A 23,536-nucleotide genomic window follows, 5' to 3' on the forward strand; every position below is an offset into this window, starting at 1 on the left:
AGCCCATGAATGGGAGCTAGATCAAACTGTCTTTCTCTCCCTTTGCATATGTTGGGGGACACCTACCATTGATCTGTTTGCATCCAGAACAAACTGGAAGTGCAAACGTTACTGCTCCTGCACAGGAGTCAGCAATAACTCCTGCATCAATGCCTTCTTCAGACACTGGCCCAAATCACTGACTTGCATCTTTCCACTGTTTCCACTTCTCCACAGGGTTGTTGTCCATCTCCAGCAGGACAGGCCCAATGCTGTTCTAATAGCCCCATGGTGGCTGTGACAGCCATGGTTTCAGATTTTCCACCAGCTGTCTTCTGGAATTTACCATCTTCCCTGTCTGTCTTCTGGAATTTACCATCTTCCCTGTCTGCCTCACCTGCTCACCCAGAACAGGACTCAAATCCTCCACCCAGATCTCCCTGCACTTCATCTCGCAGCATGGAGGATTCTGCCTCCCTGATAAATGTCCTTCATCACGCAAAGAAGCCCTCAACCAGAAAGGCCTATATGTACAAATGGAAAAAAATCAATCATTCACTTCCTTGTCATTGCTACCCCAATCAACCCTTCCTTCACCACTGTTCTTCCTTTTCTTCTACAACTAAAGGCTGCAGGTCTTTCTCTTTCATCGCTCAAAGTCTACCTATCTGCTATTATGGCACATCAACCACCAACCTCTCCAGCAGCAAAATTTTTCAGACACCCTACCCTCAAACATTTTCTCAAGGGACTGTCTCATATGTACCCCGATATACGTCCTCCGTGACCTCAATGGTAATTGATACTAGTCCTCTGACATCTTACAAGGGTCCTGTTCGAGCCCCTCACATCGACCGACCTTCGCCTCCTCACCTTCAAGACAGCATTCCTAGTAGCTGTTACCTCAGCATGACATGCTAGTGAGCTTGCATCCCTTCAGTTTGACTACCCTTATATCCAGTTCTACCCTGTTAAAGTTCAATTCTTTGTAGATATTTCTTTCCTTCCCAAGGTTGTCTCCCAGTTTCACCTGTCTCAGCCATTGGTTCTTCTGTCCTTCTTCCTGTCTTTACTACTCAAGAGTGCATTTTTCATACCCTGCATGTTAGATGGTCTCTAGCCTTTTATATAGCCCATACTCAATCTTTCAGACACTCAGCTAGACTTTTTGTCAGCTACCAACTTCCATTGAAGGGTCTCCAAGTTGGTTCCCAGTGAATATCCAAGTGGATGGCATCTGCTATCCAACTTGCTTACCAGCTCACCCACCTTCCAGTACCACAACCTATTTGCCCGCATTCCACCAAGGCGTTGGCAGCATCCATAGCCTTTCTCTGAGGGATCTCCCTCTCTGACATTTGTGCCTCTGCCACATGGTCACAGCCATCCATGTTTATCAATCACTATTGATTGGACATTCACCAGACGTTTGATGCTGATTTTGGACGTGCTGTACTTTCCTCTCCCTTGGCAGGACACCCTCCTCTGGGTAAGATAGTCACCCAGAATGTGATTCACAGAGACCACGAAGAAGAACATCAGGTTACCTATATGTAATTATAGTTCTTCGAGTGGACCTCTGTTATTCCTATCCCATCCCAACCCAGCCTCCCCACTGTCACACCCTTCTTTTTACGCGGCAGTTGACTTAACTGAAGGGAGAGCCTTGTTACCAAGGTATATATACCGGGGGGGAGGAGTCTGTACTAATGTATCTTTTTTACTACAGAAGCTCTAGAACATTCCAATGAGGCTGCACGAATGCACGGATCACCCAGAATGTGAATCACAGAGGTCCACTCAAAGAACCACAATTACAGGTAGGTAACCCGTCATTCTCCGAAATCCATCAAACTAGTACTATATTATGAAACCAACTAGTTGGGGAATTTCCAGTACTCAATAATCTGCTGATGGTTAGCCAACAATAAAACTTCACAATTTTAATGACATACTCATTCTCAGAACTTCAATATAATCTCACCACATCCTTGTTGACCTGTCCTCTTACATCTCCATCATTGGTATGGGAAAGGGATGTCCATACTTGTACAGTTTCATTTAGATATATTATAGCTTATGTTACTTTGATAACCACTTCCTTCGGAAAAGGTTTTTAATGTTTATCATAAGCACATCTGGATAGTTTGATTTCTGCTGTGGAAAAAAAAGCTAAATCTGCTTTCCAGGTATCGTTTAAAACAACTGAACCTCCAGCTGTAACTTTAAGTAACAATATGCATGATTGACAAATTTCCCTTTCCCCCTTTTCCTGTCTTGGACAGAAAGCAACTCAAACTGAGGTACATGGATGCTTCCTCATATGAAATTGTCTTCTCTACAAAATACAGTATTTGTGTTTTTTGTAGCATTCCCACTCAATTGGTTGATTAACAAGCCTTCTTTAAAGGGCTATGCCTTATACCAGTTCTCTAATCCTGTCAAGATTTCCAAGTCTGTTTGCCTGGTATAGAGAACTGGGAGTGTCTAGAATTGGAACAAAAGATGAGGGAAATGGAGGTAGGTTGCCTTGTATGTTCCAGACGTGGAACAACATGCTGGATAAGAAAAGCACCTGATTATCAGTGCAATGGGGTTGCAGAGAAAATCTTCCCTGGAACTGGAGAAGGCAACGAGATGATCAAGCAATAGTTTCTTTTCCCCTGTACAAGAAGAGGCCCTGACATAGTTCATCAGACAAGTCTGAATCCTGATACAACCACAACACTAAACCAGCTGAGAAGGATTTCTCCAGCTCTTTTGCAGATGCCTCTTACAGAGAGGCAGCAAATCAATTAAACCATTGTTGCCTTGATCAAGACCAGTTGGTGTACCAGCTTCAGGATTCTGCAGAAACACTGAACCAGCACAACATGAGTGTGGAAAACCATGTCCCACGGGTAGGTATAGAAATTCTCTCTGCCAGGGTACATGTTTATTCTCTTTCCTCACACTTCAAACTGGATGAAATATAAAATTTTATCATCTGCCATCTGCTTACAATCAAGGCCATCAAGACTGTTCCATTGTTAGACATCTGATCTCATGCCTATTCCATTTTTTATTTTTCCAAACAATGAAAATATCAGAGCAATTCTTGATGCTATGTGGCTCACAATAATCAGAAAACAATTCAAAATAAATATGTTGAAGTCACTAGAGAAAGTTAATTCAGAGGGAACGATTCTACCCTCCACGGATTTATTAGCTGCTTACCTTCATCTGCTTATGTAGGAAACTCCTTGGAAATTTATGCTATTCAGCTATGATAACAGACACTTCTTATTTATTTATTTATTTATTTATTATTTTATTTTATTTAACTTATATGCTGCCCACTCTACCCAAAGGTCTCTGGGCGGCTTACGACAATTAAAATTCAATTAAAATACAATAAAAGATAAAATGATTAAAATACAATTTAAATTGCCATCAGGACCCACAGTTGATGTTATTTCAATTAAAAGCCTTCTGGAACAGGAAGGTTTTGACCTGGCGCTGAAAGGTATAATAATTCCAGACACTTCCTTTGGACTCACCTAAATCTCCAATGTCATGCAAAAAAGACAAAACCGTTGTGGCACCTTAAAGACTGACTCCTATATTTTAATGTGAGTTTTCGTGGACTTCTTCAGATATGAGAATGGGTCTGCATGACAAATATTTATACAGTTATACATAGCCCCAAAGCAAAGAGACTGATTGTTTCCCAGTGCATAAGTAGTTGATTATGTGATATTTCACGTCTGGCAATGACCATTAACTGAATATCAACAGGGTTCTTGATTAACATTGCCAGGTATCATCAACTACTTGTGCACCAAGGAAACAATCAGTCTCTTTTGGGGGGGGGGCATCAATATTATAAATACTTCCCATGCAGTCCCACTGTCACGTCTGAAGAAGTGGACTTGTCTATGAAAGTTCACATTAAAATATAGCAGTTAGTATTTATTTATTTAATTATTTAATTATTTAATTTATACCCCGCCTATCTGGCCCACCGGACCACTCTAAGGTGCCACAACCATTTTGCCTTTTTGTTTTGTTTGTTTTGTTTTTGCCTGATATGCCAGCACAGATTAATATGGCTACTTCTTCTAAATCTCTGAGTATTCATTAAAGGCCAAGGCAATTTACATGCTCCCTTACCTGGACACCATCTTGAGCCAAGCCGGAACAAAGGAGAAGTGGTCCTAGAAAACAGTAGCTTTGTTGACAACTGGCACAAGAGCTGCCTGTGCCCTCCTTCCTTTTACAGGAATCATCCCTAATGTGCTGAATTTCAAAGTACATCAATTGCAGAGAAGAAAACTGAAGATTCACACATAGAAATAAAGTTGTGGAAGCAACCAGACTGGCTGACAAAGGGATCAGTATCAATCATTCCTTCCAAACTTGAAGTTAATTAATTATGTTAGTGAGTGCATTAAAAAAAAGTTATTGTTAACATTACTGGCTTAAAAATAGTTTATTACATTAAGTGTTATTATTTCTTGCTTTATAAATAAACCAACTTGCATACAACATATTCAGAATGTAAGAAATATTAAGACTGATCCTGCTTGCCTGATTTAACCACACTGAACTCAGTGCTAAAAATAATTGGGCATATTTTTAAAGTGCAGGTAAAGATTCATCACCTGACCATTTAATCATATGTGATTATATGATTAAATGGCCAGGTGATGAATCTTTACCTGGATTTCACTTTTTAAAACATACCCAGGTTTTTAGCATCCAGCCAGCCAGCTATCTAAAGGTTCCCTTTCTAAAAATGTCCCTCCACGCACAAAACTCATATGCTACTGTGAGGAGATCAGCAGAGACATCTCCAGTGGGCCGTCTAGCCCCAGCCCAGGGCCCCAAGAGGGTAATGTACCCACTTTATTTGGAGATTGTGTAAAACAAACTCAAGCTACAAGATACAGCAACAAAAACCAAGCCTGTTCTACAGGAGGCAAGGAAAGAGTCCCTGGTATTTGCACACATCCTATAGGACAGTAAAACACAGAGAGTCCTTCCTCTGAAACCCCAGGGCTTGCAACATGCCGTCTCCCAAAACCTCAGAATGGGGCAAACTCAAACACCCCCTGCTTCCTGCCAAACTACTGAATAGCTTAATGATTTAGATATCTAGATACAGAGCCAAAGATTGGAAGCACAATTCCCCACCATGCCTCCTTGACGGGCTGGATTTGATAATCCACGCAATCTCTTCCAGAGACAGCCCTCTCCTGATTGAGCATTCTCTATAGGAGGAGGAAGGAGACAAAGGGTAATGAGAACTAGAGGATATAAAGGAGGCATTGAAGAAAGCAAGGAGGCAGCTGGAGAGAGGAGGCAGTAGAACAAGAGTTGCCCGGTCTATATTATCATCATAGAACTGCAGAGCTGGAAAAGACTATGGATCATCAAGTCCAGCCTCTTGTCAAGGAGGCACAGTGGAGAATTGAACTCCTAACCTCTGGCTCCACAGCCAGATGCCTAAACCACTGGGATATCCAGCAGGATCTAGTACTAGTGCAAGAGAGGAAGGGATCTGTGGAGACTCTCAAAAGAAGTTAGGGGAAGCTCTTCAAGCAGAGGAGGTGGAGGAGGATCTCCCAGAGCCCTCCAGAGAATGGGACTATGTGGTGAAAAAAGACCCCTGGAGTGAGGACCTGGTTGAGCTTAGGGTCCCTAAAGGAGAGACCCAAACACTGGTACCCTCATCTTCCCACCCAATCCCATTACTGGGGAGGGAGAGATGTTGCTGACACAGCCCCCAGTCATCTCACATGATCAATGAGAGAGAACCAACCCTTGCCCAGTAGAGACACTGGAGGCAGCAATACTAGAAAGTCCATCTATGTCACCTCTGGGAGGGGCAAGTGCAGTCAGAGGCCTCCCAGTGCTCAGCGACAGAGCTGCACATATGCAGTGTTGCCCTATCCTCATTGTGGGCATACAGGCCCTTGCTTTTGCAGACCTCAAGCTTCAGCAGTATCTGGCATCCACCATTAAAGAGGACAGTAGACTCTGAACCCCCAGTGTCATTAACTTGGGGGAGAAGAGGAAAAGAGATTGACTCAGGGATAATGAAGCCAAGTAGTTCTAAAGGCAATCTGTTGATTAATTTGTTCAATGTTGATTTCCCTTCCCTAGTTTAATCAATCCTGTTGCTGTCACTGACACTGATGTCAACTCCATGGATTTGGGAGGGGGGAAGGGCCACCTGCTGTCCAAGGGAGGGTTGGTAGGGCTCACAAGCAGCCCAAACAGTCCAGACAAAACTTCTTGCTAGCACAAAATATTCTAGATGGAGTAAGCTACATCTTTGCTTGCAGTGGTGTTTGGAGACAGAGAATTTATGTTGCGTACATCCTAGTTGTATTTCCAATCTTTTTCAGGGATGGTCGCAGAAAACAGTCATAATCTTCTCCTCCTCAGTCATAATCATGCATCCCCGGGCAAATATTTAATATTTTCAAGTGACTTTTTTGCTATTATAGATACTTTTTCCCTAGGAAAAAAGCCATAATTTAACTACTGAGTTCCTAGATAACAGGCATTGCAAGATGCTTGACAAAGTTAAAATCCTGGCAATAGGTAGATTCACGTGAGTTTTCAGGACATGAATTTTCAAGGAGTTTCTATTGCTGAGGGCAGTTTTTTGGCATGACAGTGAAAGTGGAATACTCACTATTTGTGTTAATGATGCCACTGTCACCTTGGAAGCTTATTTTGTGGTTGTTGTTTAGTTGGTAAGTCATGTCCAACTCTTCGTGACCCCATGGACCAGAGCACGCCAGGCCCTCCTGTCTTCCACTGCCTCCTGGAGTTGGGTCAAATTCATGTTGGTCGCTTCGATGACACTGTTTAACCATCTCATCCTCTGTTGTCCCCTTCTTCTCATGCCTTCACTCTTTCCCAACATCAGGGTCTTTTCCAGGGAGATTTCTCTTCTCATGAGATGGCCAAAGTATTGAAGCCTGAGCTTCAGGATCTGTCCTTCCAGTGAACACTCAGGGTTGATTTCTTTCAAAAATGGATAGGTTTGTTCTCCTTGCTGTCCAAGGGATTCTCAAGAGTCTCCTCCAGCACCACAATTCAAAAGCATCAATTCTTCGGCGGTCGGCCTTCTTTAGAGGAGTGTTAGTATTTGACATCAGCTCTTCCTCCCATCCTAAATCTTCTTAAACTGCAGATGGCAAATCTCCTATTGCTCTTCCTTTATCTTTACTTTTCAAACCAATTTTTTAATCCCAATGCATTGAAGGGCAATCAAATTAAAATTTGAGAAAATTTCAATAAAATCACCTCCATGATGGCAAGCATTCCAACCAGCTATATTCCAGGATAACATTTTAACTTGTCTTATGGGTTGGTGGAAGTCATTGTTTGGTGGTGAACTTGTATTCTTACCGTATTTAGAATGATATGGGGACAGAAAGGTTGGTACATAACTGATACCCAATCTGTACCAAGTGAACCTCATTATGTCAGTCTGTTTTAGCTGACCTTTCTTACTGTGCAGGGGATTGTTCATCCTCTGAATCAAAATGAACAAGTTCATCTTTAAAAGTGATCTGTTACAAACACTGGACTTCAAAGGATAAATAACATTGTATATGAAGAGTTGGAACCCTTCCAACGCCTCTTCTTTCAAATACCTCATTTTAACTCTGTTTATATTATTTGATAAATGCTTTATTGTATGCTTAGATGGTACAATATAATCTCCCTCAATTTGATTCATATCCATAAGAAGTGCCAAAGGATTTGCCACCACTGTAATAACCTGTGCTATCTTGCCTTTTCTTTTACTAATAGAACTTGCACCCACTGACCCATCTTTTGTCTGACAGGTCTCTTAGTTATCAGGTCCTGTTTTGGCCGCAATCAATCTTTCGTGGTCATAAGATCTCACATTTAAGTCCATTAAGTCACGCACAACAAAAAAGTGTTTATGCTCTAAACATGCTGAGCCAGAGATTGGCAGTTTGATTCCCCACTGTGCTTCCTTGGCAGGGCTGAAAATTATTCATAGGGTCCCTTCCAGCTCTGCCATTCTAAAATTAAGATATCTAATCTTTCCAAGATCACTTTTTCAATAACAGGTGCCCATGACCAAAATATGTTCAATTAGGGCTTTCTCCTCTGGGTTAAGCATCTCAGATTTTTCAGAGAGAATTACCTTGGGTACCTTGAATATCATGGATAAAAGCTGTGTCATTGAAATTCAATTGCAAGGACACGAACTGACTACAAAAAGGTGCAGTTTCTTGAATCCAATTTAAATCAATCAGTGTTGTTTATGATCTTATCCTCCTTACCCTTATGAATAGCAGCTAATGGATAAAATAAAGGTGTTGGTAGGGCCTGGATTTCAAAAAAAGAAAAGAAAAGAATAGGAAAGAAAGAAAGAAAGAAAGAAAGAAAGAAAGAAGCTTACAATTATGAAACCATAGTTTGAGGAGGCCTTTTTAGCTTTTTAGATAACTCTTGCAATAGCTCTGTTTGTAAATGTAAGCCTAGCCCAGGCTCTATATCCATCAAAATGAAAGTACACTGCACAGACAACATACTTAAAATTCAGTATACCTGGAGATATCTCATTTGGAATATCTAAAAAATGCTATACCTTTGTGCTTTGTAGAAAAACCTGGTAGTTTTTGGATAATTAAAAACTAGCATTTGAGGGATCATAACTAATTTCCAGCAAATAGTTCTTATTTCTTGTGACAGTGGTCATCTGGGACTCTGTTCCAGGGAATTCCGGTTCGAGATCCATTATAGCTCGGTGGTTTAGGCATCTGGCTGCAGAACCAGAGGCTGGCAGTTTGATTCCCCACTGTGCCTCCTTGACAAGAGGCTGATGGTCCATAGAGTCCCTTCCAGCTCTTCAATTCTAAGAAGATGATTATTTGAATTTCATCCCCAGATTTCTACTGAATACTTCTTCCCATGTTTCCTGTATTTCTCCTGCACTGTAAACTTTATCTGTTGCCCATCCTGTCAGTCCATCTCCTTTTTCAAGTTGACAATTTTATTCCAGCTGTTCTCCTTTTCCTGCCTTTTCTTCATCCCCCATTCATTTTTTTTGCAAGTTTTATGTTCTGACTTATTAGAGGTTGTCTAACAATTCAAACAATCTCTCTAGATCCCTTTCCCCACAGCACTGAGCTCTTTTAATCCTGTTTCTTACGTTGTTAATATTTTTACTTTTCTTTTTTCTTTTACACTCCCCATTTAAAGTCACTTTATTAATTTCTAGAGTACGACTCATTGAGGTTTTCTTACTTGTCTTCATAGTTTGAGCAGCACCTTCTCCAGGTTCATTTGTCCTCGGTCTCCTCACATGAATTGTATTGTTCTCGGCCAATGCTGTTACCAAACTATTGCTTTCTGAAAGGAAGTTTTTAACCAGGGCTAGCTCCCTGTGCATCATGAGAAGCCACCTTTGAATTAAAACAGTAGTATTCTCTGTTTGAATACAAATATAATGATACTTTAACACTGGCACATTAGAAGCATTACTACATACTAGTTCAATAATCTGTTTCTGCACTAACGGTTCTATTCTGCAAGAATCAGTTCTGAAGCTACAGTAGGTCCACTGAAGGCTGGGCTCTTGTATAATCATTTTAAGGTCCAATGATCATCTACATAGAAGACACTGGCCCATCCTGTTCTGACATACACAGATGACTCCAATTCTCCTCCTGCTTCTCCTTCTTAAAATACTGAGTCATTCTAATTTGCTTCTTTCATGCCTCAGGGAGGTCACTGTATAGATTAGGAGTAATTGCCAAATCTTTATATTTTCTTGGTGAACACAATGACTCTGGCAATAAGTTCTACTCTTTGGTTTTCTCTTAGCCTACCTCAGTGTTCAACTCCTTAAATAAAATTTGAGACAACAGTATCTTGAAAGATACTTGAAAGATAAAACTCGCTCACTGGGCTTCACTTCATTTGATTAAGTATCTACAAACTCCACAAAGTCCAGTGTAAGCAAAACAGCAAGGCAGCAGACAAGCAAGCAGCAGACTGATAATACTTTTAGGATAATACTCAGGAGGAAACCTGGTGTCAATGCTTGCTTCCTTTCCTTCTTGTGCATCTTCTTTTTCCTTGAAGCTGAACTCACACAAGGTCCTTGATGATGGAACTTGTTTTAAATTGCTTTGTTTTGCTTTTGGTTAGCCTGCTTATCCTCACAAATGGACAGCGACTAATTCCTCCAAAGTTCAAAGAAACACATTTTCAAGATCTTACTTGAGAATTTTTCAGCTTGATTAATAAGCCATTTCAAAACAGATTTAAAAATGCCCGAAAGACCAAGCAGTCAGCCAGATACAGGGGGAGTAGGGCAGGGACTAGAGAGGAACAAAACAAGGTAAAGGATCAAGATAAGTGAAACAATATTTTTTTTATAACCAAAGGTGTCATACAAGCATACATTTCGAAAAGGGGGTGCAAGGCATCATGCTACACAGCTGTTGCTGAAGGTGAATTATGCAATTTATTTTTAAGCATGGTCTGTGAAATGGGCTACACTAGGAGTAATGTAGCTGTATTAGCTATAATTATGACTGTCTATTCTAGTAATCAGAAGCTGAATCAGTTACACATAAATCAGTGATGATAAACAGGGCGCGCAGAATCAAGTTGCAGCTTAGTAGCTGTGGACATCAATATAATTGAAAATAGCTAAGTGTCAGTTTTAATTAACTTCACATAAGAGGCATCAGGAGCTTTCTTTTCCTGTGCCATATGAAGTGTCTGGAGTTAATATGAAACATATTAACTATATGGCCTGATTGTCTTCTCTTATTTTAAGATGACAACTGTTCTCAAACCAGACTGACTTTCGAGACTGGTTGAATGAGCTAATGTGGAAAATGTTGCTTCACTGTTAGGTGTGGTGCAGTATTGCTTTGGACACTGAGGAAAACCCCGGGTTCAAACAACAGTTTGCCTGTGAACCACACCCTGGGTGGCCCTTGGCAAGGTAAGCCAAAGCCACCTCACTGTGTTCCTGTGAGGTTCAAATCCTGCTCCAAATTCCTGGGAGGAAGGGTGAAACATATGAGGTAATACAGTACATGCCACTTGTTTACCCTTGTTACGGGTGGCATCTGCAAGATGTTCTATTAAAATGGGATGACATGTCTTGTTACATAAATGAAAGATTCACTTTGTTCTAAAGTATTATTTATGGCGAGTTGGTTGAGAAATAGCTGTTAAGGGTAACGTTTGTAGCAGAAATAACTGGGCTCATCTGAGCAATGGTAATCCATGACTATCTGAGTGCAAATTTTAGCGAAAAGTACAGGAAGGTCCCTGATCTCAAGCAGCTTGATGGGGCTCACTGTTGCAGAGATGCGACAGGGCAAAACCTATTCTGCTGCACATTTCCAGGACAGAGAAGAGAGGAACTTTTCACACTTCTGCTCTCCCAGACTAAAATAATCCCTAGTTAGAGCTGGGTTGAATTAATTAATTAGGACCACCTATGCCTTGTCTCCATTAAGTTTCAGTCTCAAAACGAAAATTTTAGCATATTTGTTGGAGGGAAGCAAGAGCCAAAGGAGAGGGAAAGATAGGGCGGAGAACGTCTGATTATTTTGGGAGTAGCAGGGAGTGGCATGATTGTTGCTCTTGTCAAAGGCAATCAAAGGCCTCCTGTTAAACTTTCCCTCTTTTTGTGCTTGGTCTGAACAGTTTTGTTGCCACCCTCTGTTGGCCACAGGAATCCTTCATGCCTTTCCTCATGTGCCGAGATCAGTCACTACTGCCAGAGAAAAGCAACACCTCTAAACTAAATCAGTGGAGGAGATACTAAAGAGAAGGGGAAACCTGATTGTGATGCTGCCTTTGCTAAAAATAAGCTCCCCCCAACATTCCCTCTAATTTTCTACCAGTGCTGGATGGGGCCCCCATCCTACACATGCGGGGTTCTGACCATGACCAAATGGGTGGCAACCAAATGGGTGTCAACACTGCCTGTGGGTGCACAGCACAGATCCAGCGCTGTATGGCCATGCACCTGCACAGCTTAGAGGGAATGTTGCCCCCTGCAACATCTGATGCGGAGAAGCTTGCTACTGCTGCTATTCATTTCTAGAATAGGCTGCAGGTATAGAACATATTTTGGCCCAGTGCTTATTGGTGTGCATGCAAGGTTTGCATAATTTGCTATGGATAATTACGGCTACTTGACAAGGTGCTGGGATGCATCTCAGTTGAGTGCCTGACTGTACAACACAGATGCAGTCTAGCACCACATCAGTTAGGTGCAAAACTTTGTGCAAACCTTATGTGAACACCAGTAGGGTTTCTGTCATTCTTCAGTATCAAGATGCAGCTCTCCCACCATTCTTTTAGAAATCTTAGCTTCTGAAGGTAGGGGATGACTTCCATTCTTCTGCCGTTGGTCCTACTGATTTGCAACTGTTTTTCATGCTGATGAAAATCGAGCAATTCCAACCTAAATAACCTCTGTTTTGGGCATTTTTAAATCAACTGAGCATTTCTAAAAACATGTTGCTTCTTCCTCCCTCCCAAACAACACAAAATAGAAATAGGGTATGTATCTGGCAGAAATCCAAATCCAATTATGTACAAAACTTTCCAGAGCAAACTTACTAAATTTTCTACCATACTTTTAAATGCATCTGCTTAAATATGGCATTGCAAATAGTTACATCATTACTGGAACAGATTCAGGGGATCATACTGTGAAATTAGCTATCATACTAGAAGCCCTGCTCATATACGAACAACAAAATGCATGCACCTCTCAAACATATGCAGGTGGACCTATTAATGTGTAATTTACAATATCAGCAGCTGTGCACAACTGCAGGAGGTGAATAGCGGCTTCCTGGAATATGGACCACTTGCTTTTACACATTCTAATTGTCTGCTCTTGAGCAAGACTAACAAATTGAAATGAGCCTATGCATTAAGTGTTCCTTTTGTATAAGCTGGAGTTGTGCACTGATCACATAATCATAGCTGGGTATTGACACAACTTGCTCCAGAGGCCACCCAAGGCAACACAGGACCAAGATTTGGAAAACATGATTTTGAAATTGAAAGCTTTACTCTCTCACTGACTATACAGGAAATCAACAAACTGCTACAGCCTTATTACAGTGCACTTTCTGCAGGGCATCCTAAAGTGCTGTTTCCTGCCCTTGTTCCCACAAGCTCTTCATGGTGTGCACTGGGCATGACCCGATCCTCAACTGCTCCAAATATGGGAGGTAACAGCCATCATTCTTCATTCCACAGCTGAGGTAACATATTCTCCTGGGTAGCTGGATGATGTGTGATGGTATTGTAAACCACCATATTGGGAACCCATATATTCTCTGCCCCTTGAACTTCACATTAGATTATCTAAGATGTTGATTACAGGTAGAAGGGAAGACTTGCAGCAGCACAACACCCAGCACGACATAACAGATTTACCACCTGGCTATGATTCCATAACACATTCTGTTTCTTCTGTAGCTATCAAGGTCAACCTTATGGTATAAACATGCAAGTAATTCTTATTAAGGTTCCTGATATTGCACACAATAGAGTTTAAGAGAATATTTTAGAGATGAGGGGTGTTTGAATCTTTGAAAGGGCCTAGAAAATTGGAGTGGCTGATCCTGAATTGAAAGGGGAACAGCCACAAAGACCCCCAAGATGAATGCAATATGAAATTCCTTCCTCTCCTATCTTGAGTTACACTGGTTGTACTGATGATTCTGTCTGGGTTGCTGGATTTCTTCTGAGCACGCCAATATTTCCCTAAAACTGGCGTTGAAATGAAACAGCATCCGAAAGCTACCATTTGGATTTTTTTAAAAAAATAATAATCTGCAAATAGGCCAACATGGCAGCTGGTTGACTGATTGTTGCCGGGAAGCTCAAGGCAGCGTACATGGATTTTCTCTCCCTATTTTATCCTACGGTAACTCTGTGAAGTAGGACAGGTTGAGAGACTGTGACCGGCCCAAGGGTACCTAATAGATGACTGGAATTTGAACCTAGATCTCCAGGTTATAACTGCTATACCACATTCACTCACCATATATGTGACTGATGGTACCATATATGTGATGGTAAAATATGAAATATGAATTCGTATGAAAATGAAAGATAGGATGATGGAATTCTGCCTCTTGGACTCATTAAAGAAAATGCCTGAGGCTTCCTTACATCGACTTTCATTTCTAGGAATAACAATTGGCATTATGGGCCAGCTATGGCAGTTCCCTGAGGCCAAAATCAGCAACTTGTGAGGCAGACTTACTGAGTTTGTTTGCACCTGTACAAAATAACTGTGCAAGAGATAAGACTTTCTATCCCACCTCTGCATTGGAATGTGAACTGTCTCCTTGCCTTATTCGCATCGGCATATCTTCTAGGTGCTGAAAAGGTGCAAAGGTTTGGATTCCCAGGAGACAAGATACAGGCATATTGCAGGATCCCAGTGGCTGAGTCTATTTTTCATAGATAGTTGTGGTGGGGCACCACCATCAGAGAAGTGAACCACAACCCATGTCCAAAGGCATCTCACCTCTCTTTCCCATTGTGGTGCCAGCTTATTTGTGGGTTGTTCCGTTACCATACTCAAAAGTCCATTTTAGGAGGCTTCCTAACTTCACAAGCCTAGGAGAATAATGCAATAATGGTTAGGATGTTCACCCTACAGTTTTAAGATCATTTTACTTTATATGTACAGATTTATATACAGAGGATTGTATAACATGCCACGTGAGTTCCATGTACTCCCTGACCATTTTTTCTGCACCGGGCCACTGCTTTAATACACCAGGGCAGTGGCAACTTTTTTCCTCTCTTATTTTTGCTGCCAATCAAGATACGGGTGCCCCTCTACTATACCTAATGGCATTTCTAAAAGTTTCCTGAAAATGCTAGTATAAATGGATGAAATTTAGATTGGGTGCACACACACATGTTTGCAAGGCTAACAGGGTTTCCAGAAGTACTCTTAGATGCATGGGGGAGGCTGACAGTGGTCTCAAACCTTCAAATAGAACATGAATGAGGCTACAGGGACATGGTGCTACTTTTGAAGATAATTTCAAAAATTCAGTCCAGAATACAGCCAAGGGACTGCCATATTCTGAGTTTGGGAGGAAAGATGACATCTTGCCAGCAGCTTTATTAACTTCACTAGCTCTAGGTGCATTTCTGGGCTCAATTCAAAGGACTATTTTTCACGATTAAGCCCTCGGTGCCATGACTTGGAAGCACAGCACCTGAAGAACTGTAGATATCACTCTGTTTTTCATATGTTTGTTATATTTATATCTCACTTTTTCTCACTAAAAAGCTCTTCCTGGCCACTTTTTCCTCACAAAAATCCTGAGGGGCAAGTCAAGCTGGGAGTGTGACTAGCTGAAGATCAGTCAGAAAGTTTCATGGCTAAGTGGAGATCCAAACCCAGGTCTCAAGTCCTACCCAACACTCAACAGCATATTGTCTCTCCGCTGTCTGTCTTGAGTTCTTCTCTGGGTTCCCCTGGCTTGTAACATCTGATGGGTGGGCACTGGTAGGAAGGTCTTCCCAAGGAGGCTGTCACGGAATATCCTCCCCTACTTTGTTTCCATTCCACCAGGAGGTGAAGACCTTTTTAAACTTCCCATTTAAAGTCTCTTTTAAAATGGAATCAGATTCTTGCTCATTTTTCCAAGACACGTTATAATTCTCTCATTACCGGTTTTACTACTGCTGAATTTGAATTCATTTTATTCTGTTTCTAGTGGTCCTGACAAAACAAATACTCTTTTATAAATAAAATGTAAATTAAAGGGCACACTGAGCCCATTGAAAAGAGGATACAGGTAAAAGCGGTTTTGTTTCGATGTTGAGGAACTTACTCTGATCTTGTATGTCTTATTCCTATCAAGTCAGAGCAGCTCTCTGGAACTCCCAACAGTCTCCATTCAAGCATTTCCTGGGTCAGAACCAACCCCACTTTGACAGCAGTGCAGCATCCGCCCAACTCAGTCATTCATTCCAGTTGTCTTAAACATGCCCCTAATTATTATTCACATTATGGATGGAACAGCTCTGAACTATGTTTTCATTGTCCAAAGACAATTCCATGACACAGCAGAGCCTCTATTCCCACCAGAAAGGGAAGAGCGGCAGCTCATCCGTGATCAGCTGAAATCCCTGCGGAGCACTGCCTTGCATCTTTCATCAAGAAGCTTACAACTGCACCATTTGCTATGTCAGGTGAAGGCCTTTTAAGAGGGAGTCCCCGTGCTTTTAAAGAATTGGTACAGCACCAAGTAAAGAACAGATCGGAGCAGGGACGCAGTCTGAGGCCAGGTCCGCAACAAAGATGGCCTGAACCTTCAGGAAGAAAACTGCTGTGAGGAAACCAGAATTCAGTGTCTGATGAGTGGATAAAACATCACATATCGTGCCCTGAAAGACAAAACAGAGAAGCAGGTAAACAAAATAACTAAAGATTGAATTTGATGTACACAGAAACTCATTGTTCTGAATTGGCCTATTCAGAGTTAGCAGCAGCTCAGAAAATGAATACAGGCTGGCAACTCGTTTGTGTCCTTGCTTTTACAGACTTCAAGGAGACAAGATAATCCTGCCTCTACTCCAGTGCCATTTATTTTAAATAACATGCCTTTGTTTCATAGATCCTATTCCATAAATTGACAATTTTTAAGAAAGCTGAGACAGAAATATCTGCAAATACACTGGCTAAGAGCCAAACAATGTTGCAGCAGGGGAAACTCTCTCTCCCTCCCTCCATCTCTCTCTCTCTCTCTCTCTCTCTCTGTGTTTGTCTGTCTGTCCTGTCTTCAAAAGGTTTTAGAAGCCGCTTCCATTAAAGCATAGGAGTGCTTTTCTGAAAAAGGAGGAAAACTCCAGATAGGCAATAAATAAATAAAAATAGAAAAATAAAAATGCAAGCACACGGGACAATCTTTCTTGATAATTACATGGAAGCAAGCCACAGCTAATTAAATGGAATTAAATGGAACAATAGTCCAGAGCAGCCTGAAGAACTACAAGCATTGATGAAGGATCCTTTCAGATAGTAAGGTCTCTGAAGTGAGGGTGGGGGAATGTATGTGTAGCACTTTGATTTCATTCCATGCAGCATTGGTTTCATTTTGGCAACTGAGTGAACAGCCTATAAATTCAGGAAATATGAGACTTCTTGGCCACTGGAGCAAATTTATGGTGAACGATGAACTGTACTGGTTGAGTGTGAAAATGATGCTTACAGGTCACTGCCCTAGTAAAGTTCCACAAACCTTGATGTATCAGCTATTGTGGATACAAACAGCAGCAAACCCTATTGGATTTAAAAGGTCTGTATCATTAATTGTGGTGATGGCATGTAAAACCAAAAACAAACAAACAAAAAATGAAGTATTGGGGCAGTTGTAGAATTAGCAGGTGTATTTCAGTTGATTTGATGACCTTAAAGGTGCCACAAGACATTTCAGCGTGTTTGCTTGCTTTCATTATATGTACAGAAAAACTGACACAGCCACCTGTTTGCAAACTGTGACAAAAGTTGTTGTTTGGTTGTTAAGTCATGTCCTCTGTCTCTTCATGACCCCATGGACCAGAGCATGCCAGGCCCTCCTGTCTTCCACTGCCTCCCGGAGTTGGGTCAGTCAGTCAGTCAGTCAGAAACCTTTATTGGCATACTGAGTACAGTAAAACAGACAAATGCAATAACATACAACTAAAATGTTCACTGGGTAACGGGTAGGAAGGGCCAGCCAAGAGCATATTTAGGGCTCTTCATTCTGCGAGACCGTGCTACGACGTCTCTGCATGATGGCATATACGTATCTGGCAGTTGACAGGGTAAGTTCCTTAATATTGCCACTTAGAAGATGCTGCATTTTCCTCATATCATCCCATCCGGAATGGGAGGAGAGAAAAGCGCACAGATGGGACAGGCGAATATCCTTGTACAGAATACAGTAAAATAGCATGTGCTGCAGGGATTCAACCACTCCCTGACCACACGGGCAAAGTCTCAGTTCTATTGGTAAACCCTTGTACCTGCCCTGCACTATGTTCGAGGGTACTATATTGCATCTGGCAAGGGTAAAAGCCCATCGTTCTTGTGGCTGTTCTAAGTGATAGAGATAGCTCGGTCTACAGCCATAGCTGAGGGGCAACTGAAAGTGGAGTGGAGAGCAGACTCTTTGGGCAGCGCTGTGCAGAGATTGCCCCTCTATATCCAAAACCCTTTTTTTGATTGTTGGAAACACCCTGGAGGGGGGTATTGAGCCCAGTAAGTCTGGTGACAGCCCCAGGGTCTTGATTTTCTTAAGAAATAGGGCAAGGCCTTTTGGGAACAGACTATCTGCCAAGAGCGCTTGGAATAAGATGTCCTTGGGTGAAAAGAACCAGATTTTAATCCAATATTTCAAGAATCTGAGCCAGGCCTGAGTCTCGATCTTGTGCTGGCCACCTTCAAGGCATAGAGCAGCATAGGGCACACAGTGGGGAAGACCAAAGATTTTATACAGAAATGTGGATTGGACTCTTTCCACAGAACTGTGTAATGCAGACATCCAGATGGGCACACCATATAGAAGCTGTGTAACTGATTTGGCATCGAAAATCTGCAGCGCAGCAGGGATGTAAGAGTGGCCCCACGTATGGTGGAAACGTAAAATAGCCTGTGCCGAGAGCTTAGCAGACTTAATCGCTGCCCGTTGGTGAGTTGTCCAGGAGTGTCGAAAATGAAAAAAGACACCCAGGTACTTAAACTCTCTAACCTGCTGAATATGGTTGCCATTGAAAGACCACGAGAAGGATTTCCAAGCTTTGCCAAAAGCTATAATTTTAGATTTCTCAAAGTTTAACTGGAGATTATTGCGTATCAGATAGTCATAGCAACCGATAACTAACCGCTTTAGGCCAACCCTTGTGCGGGAGAGGATAACCATGTCGTCCGCATATAATAGAACTGGAATCTGTATATGGCCCAATTTGGGGCTATGACCATTGATATTATGTAGGAGTGGGGCGAGGTCATTGATAAATAGATTGAACAGAGTTGGTGCCAGAACGCAGCCTTGCTTCACTCCTCTATTGGAAAAGATCTGATTGGAAAGGGCCCCCAGCATCGACGTTTTTATGCGACATGTAGAGCCCTCATGGAGTTTTTGGATTAAGAAGAGGAGCCTCCTATCAATACCCAGCCTGGCGAGCTTTAGCCATAGGATATCTCTATCGATGGAATCAAAGGCCCCTTTTAGATCTAGGAAGGCTGCATACAAGCGAGTATTGCGCTGAGAGGTATATTTAGAAATCAGATGGGATAAAATCAGGCAGTGGTCTAATGTAGACTTTCCTGCCTTAAAACCCGCTTGTTCAGGTCCCAGAATATCTTGATCTAATAGCCAGTCTTGTAATTTGTAGAGTAGATAACTGGCGTACATCTTCCCAGTGATAGCGAGAAGGCTAATTGGTCTGTAATTTGCAGGGGATTTCTTATCACCCTTCTTATAAATGGGAATCACTATGGCTTGAGTCCAAGACCTAGGCATAATACCAGATCGATTAACGGTAGTAAATAAAGTAGCAAGCACAGGCGCCCACCAGTCGGGGTAGGCCTTAAGCAGTTCCGGAGGAAGGGCATCGGGACCCGGAGCCTTACCAGATCTAAGGTGTCCTATAAGTTTTGTTATTTCACTAGTTGTGACTGGGGCCCATTCCGGAATATCGCTAGGTGGGAGCGAGTCGGTTGGCAGTGTGGGCTTGCAGCTGTCGTAAAGAATGGCCAAGAAATGCTGTTCCCAAGTCCCAGCTGGTATATAGGGGAGGTCCTGTGAGTTCTTATTAAAAATAAAAGAACCTGAAACCACCTCCCAGAATTTTTTGTTGCTACCTGACTTGATAGCCTGAGCTAAATGAGACCAGCGGTCCATTATAGAGCGATGGTGTAGCTTCTTAATAGCTATTCTGAGGTGGTTTTCCAACTCGAAATATTGAGAAGGGAAGTTGGGTCAAATTCATGTTGGTAGCTTTGGTGACACTGTCCAACCATCTCATCCTCTGTCGTCCCCTTCTCCTCTTGCCTTCACACTTTCCCAACATCAGGGTCTTTTCCAAGGAGTCTTCTCTTCTCATGAGATGGCCAAAGTATTGGAGCCTCAGCTTCAGGATCTGTCCTTCCAGTGAGCAATTAGCGGTTGATTTCCTTCAAAATGGATAGGTTTATTCTCCTTGCAGTCCTGAGGACTCTCAAGAGCCTCCTCCAGCACCACAATTCAAAAGCATCAATTCTTCGGTGGTCAGCCTTCCTTATGATCCAACTCTCACTTCCATATATCAAAACTGGAAAAACCATAGCTTTGACTATTCAGACTTTTGTTGGCAAGGTGATGTCTCTGCTTTTGAAGATGCTGTTGAGGTTTGTCATCGCTTTCCTCTCAAGAAACAGGCATTTTTTAATTTCGTGGCTGCTGTCACCATCTGCAGTAATCATGGAGCCCAAGAAAGAAAAATCTGTCACTGCCTCCATATCTTCCCCTTCTATTTGCCAGGAGGAGATGGAACCAGTGGCCATGATCTTACTTTTTTGATGTTGAGCTTCAGACCGTTTTTTGCATTCTCCTTTTTCACTCTCATTAAGAGGTTCTTTAATTCCTCCTCACTTTCTGCCATCAGAGTGGTATCATTTGCATATCTGAGGTTGTTGATATTTTGTCAGTGACAAAAGTATATCGGTTCAAATGGGAACGCTCTCCTTCACATGTATGCAAATTGTTCTCAATCCTGACAATAGATGTGTCTGCTAAACTATGGAGGAAAGCTCTTCCCAGAGTTTTCTAGGTAGTGGGTACTCAGAAATGGTTTACTGTGGTCTTCTTCTGAGGGTGCCCTGGGATCGTGAAGCCACATAGGCTGGCTTCTCTCCTGGGAATTGAACTCCCAACCTCTGACTCTACAGCCAGGTAGTCCACTGAGCAATAGCTAGGTGAGTATCCTCATTCAAAGAAAATCTCACAACATCCACTGGGAAAGGCTGATAAAGGTTACTTTAGAGTCAAATTCAAGCCCCCAGCTTTTCCTGGTTTGTACCAGGCCTAGAAATGACCACGAACAGAAGTAAAGACAGGCATTTCTGCTTATGGTGCATTGGGAATTGGCTGCTCCTAAGGCTTTTTTTTAAAAAAGAGGCTATTTAAAAAAATGATGGTGATGATGATGGCAATGATCACTTTGAAAAGCCCTGAAGGATGCAAAAATTGTCATGTCCCACAGGCTAGATTTTGTCCTTCCTTGCCATTGGTTGCCACACCATTCTACAGTGAGAATCTGTAGTAGCCATTTTAAAATCTAGCCTTTGAAACAGCCAATGTTTTAATACTTGGGCAATACCTATCAGAAAAGTGAAACTACCACCGTTTAATGCAGATTACAACATTGGTGGTGGATGCCATTTTATGACTTCATTTATATTTCTCTCATCCACCTTTCAAAAACAAAACAAAACAAACCACTAAAATCCCAGTGACGGGCAATTTTTAGAATTTTTTTTTTAATTTACAAATTTATGTGTCATCAAGTCACATCTCATTTGTGGCAACCCTAATAGGGATTTCAAGGTATGTGAGACATTTAAGGAGTGGTTTTACCAGTGATCTTCTCCAGGGAGTTTCCATGGCTACATGGGGGCTTGATCCCAGGTCTCCAGAGTCCATCACTTTATTCACTGTAACACACTGGCTGTCAATATATATTGTAGTGTTATTAGTACAGTAGCCCAGATGGAAAAAACTGACAATATCTAAGAAACTAATGTTGCATATAAAAAGATCAATCACAACTGTTGAGTTTCTAGGCATTTCCTGCTAAAACACCAAGTTAAAAATGAATAAATAAATAATAATAAATACCACTTAAGGCATTTCTCCTTTTCAGCTTCAAATTAATCACCACAAGCATCAGCAACAACATTTCTGCTACTGCTAAACACAGACTACAGAACTTTGTTTCATTTTTGCAACCATAATAATAATAATTTCATTATTGCTATAAAATTAAAAATTACTCCTAATAAAATGTTATAGAATATTGGATCTGATTACAACATAACCAATATTACGTATCTCTTTGATTAATATTTTTCTCCTCAAAGCATCTGCATTTGCTACATTAATTTTCAGACCTATATCTTTGCTCCCCTCTAGTGCCTTTAATAAATACTGCAATTGACAATGTTTGAAAATTAACAGTTGCTATTCTGTATAATATTTGAATCTATTTTATGCAAGATAAAACAGAAGTCACTAAGGATGTGACTGCACAGCAAGGGAAATGCAAATTTACTCACATTCATGCTGTGTGAAGTTGCACCAAGACATTTGGGTCTCTTCAGTGTAAGTGGCCATACAGGTGGAAGGGAAAAATCCTTCTAACTGCAGTTCCATTTGAAGTGCCTGTAGGTGGTGCAGTTCAAAGGTCCTGCCTCAAGAAGGCTTTCTATCCTCAGTTACTATTTCTTCATCTTGCCTTGCTCACTGGACCACAACAAACTATGGCAAGTTCTTAAAGAAATGGGAGTGCCTGACCACCTTATCTACCTCCTGAGAAATCTATATGTGGAACAGGAAGCAGCAGTTAGAACTGGATATGGAACAACTGATTGGTTCAAAATTGGGAAAGGAGTATGGCAGGGCTGTATATTGTCTCCCTGCTTGTTTAACTTATATGCAGAATATATAATGCTTTCATACTAGTAGGAGCTGGGACAAAGCGACGGGTGCTCACTCCATCGCATGGATTCGGTCATACGACTGCTGGTCTTCTGACCCTGCAGCACAGGCTTCTGCAGTTTAGCCCACAATGCCACCACGTCCCCATTTGATAGATGGCAGTATTTGTGTGTTCTTTGAGGGGAATGTGTATTGGTCTTATAATCTTCAGAGATTGTCTTCTACTTGAAAAGGAATCCTGGTTTGCCTTATTTGATTTGCATAATGTGATTTCACACAAAACCATGAGATATAGATGGACATGCACAGCAATTTCTCATCTGCTAGGGTTTTTTTTTAAAATCACATTCAACATTATTCATCACCCATGGTAACAATTTTATTCCTTTCTTCTGTATTAGAAGATAATATTTTTAAAATGGCCAGTCTCCTGCCCCTGGGGCATTGTTTACTATTGGCAATAGTCTACCTAAAAGAGTGCCTGGTTTCGTATTTCTAAATGGTGCACGGTTTTAGGCTTAACCATGCCACTGATTTAAGTTTTGTACTTGTTCCTTGGCATCTCAAAGAGCTATCCCTCTGATTTGGCAATTTGTGCTTCAAGTATGACCCAGCAGCTCTCCGTGGCTACCAGGTAACATCATTATCATCATTACCTTAGAACTGCAGAGCTGGAAGGGACCCCAGGGATCATTTAGTCTGGCCTCTGCCAGGGAGGAACAGTGAAGAACCGAACACCCAACCTCTGGCTGCACAGGCAGATACTTAAAACCCCAAGTTACTTGTTGGTTGGTTTTTATTCCACTGTCTCT

At 41.6% G+C, this 23,536-nt stretch overlaps 1 long non-coding RNA gene across 1 annotated transcript; it reads right to left on the reverse strand.

Moving 5' to 3' along the window:
* Positions 1–16,306: 16,306 nt before the first annotated feature.
* Positions 16,307–22,462, reverse strand: LOC140708383 (uncharacterized). Its single transcript, XR_013537455.1, has 3 exons — positions 22,343–22,462; positions 21,645–21,735; positions 16,307–16,431 (listed from the first exon to the last, which is right to left on the reverse strand). It is a non-coding gene; the product is annotated as an uncharacterized LOC140708383 (long non-coding RNA).
* Positions 22,463–23,536: the final 1,074 nt, after the last annotated feature.

Source organism: Pogona vitticeps, chromosome 6, assembly GCF_051106095.1.
Source record: "Pogona vitticeps strain Pit_001003342236 chromosome 6, PviZW2.1, whole genome shotgun sequence".
Taxonomy (NCBI): Eukaryota; Metazoa; Chordata; class Lepidosauria; order Squamata; family Agamidae; genus Pogona; species Pogona vitticeps.